This window comes from Canis aureus, chromosome 5 (genome assembly GCF_053574225.1).
Source record: "Canis aureus isolate CA01 chromosome 5, VMU_Caureus_v.1.0, whole genome shotgun sequence".
NCBI lineage: Eukaryota > Metazoa > Chordata > Mammalia > Carnivora > Canidae > Canis > Canis aureus.
The window spans coordinates 72,089,864-72,091,019 of NC_135615.1; positions in this window are offsets into that span (position 1 = coordinate 72,089,864).

Genomic DNA, 1,156 nt, shown 5'->3' on the forward strand with positions numbered 1-1,156 from the left:
TACTGGGGCATCCATGGGATGTGTTCTTTTGGTTCTTCCATATGTCCCCAAATCTTCTGGTAGGCTAATAGACTTCCTTACATGGAAGAGTTCCAAGAGGGCAAAAGCAAAAGCTGCAATGCCCCTTGAGGCTTAAGGTCCAGAACTCACTCGACATCACTTCTGTCATCTTCTACTGGTCAAAGCAACTCACATTCTATTGTTTGGCTATGTCTGACATATACTTGTGATCCATCAGGTAAGGTTTAGCAGTCAGTTCAGACTGAGAGAGAGAGAGTGTGTGTGTGTGTGGTTGGGGGGTGGGGGTCATGTATCCTAGCTAAGTGGGGTCATAATAAATTCTTAATTCAGATTAAAAGATGTTAGATCCTAAAGTCATTGGAATAGATTGTATTCTCTGACCATGGAAAAGCTGAGGCACAGGGTCCGTCAGTGTGAGAATAGAATCAATATATCAAGAAGCCAGTTTCCATATGAAGAAACTGAGTCTCAGAAACACAACTTGTCCTGCCCAAGATGACACAAGTTTATGACTGAGCCAGGAGTGACTGGGATCCCTACCAGCTAGCCCACTCCTCCTCCACTCCATTCCTAGTAGAAGCCTGAGGCTGGGAATGGCTGGAATGACCATCATAGAGACTGGATGTGTCTGTCTCTGTTGTATGTTTAGAAATGGAACCCTTTCCTTATGCCTGGTGCCATACAAGGCACTTAGTCATGACCTCTTCTGATCCTATCAGGGTCATCCCCATTTTACAGATGGGAACCAAGGCCCAGAGAGGGAGCTGACTTACCCAGGGTTTCACAGCTGGGGAGGCTCATCGACCTGATACCAAAGCCTGAGCCTCCCATGCTGTCCCCAAAAGAGCTCAACCCAGATCCAGGCCCCCATGGGTGAGAGGCAGCTCTGTGCCCCTCAGGGGTCTCAGGATGAAGCCCACTGACTGAGGAGCTGCTTCAGAGGCCTGGGTAGAGGCAGCAATAGACAGAGTTCTCTGGAACCTGTCCCTACAGGTCAAAGTCCCCTGACCCATGCTCTGGTCCACATCCCCACCATTTTGTGAATGGAAAAACCAAGGCCTGACCAGACCCAGGGCCTCTGCCTCCCAGCCCAGAGCCCTCCCAAAGCACTAGGGGGCTGGGAGCTGGTGAGCAG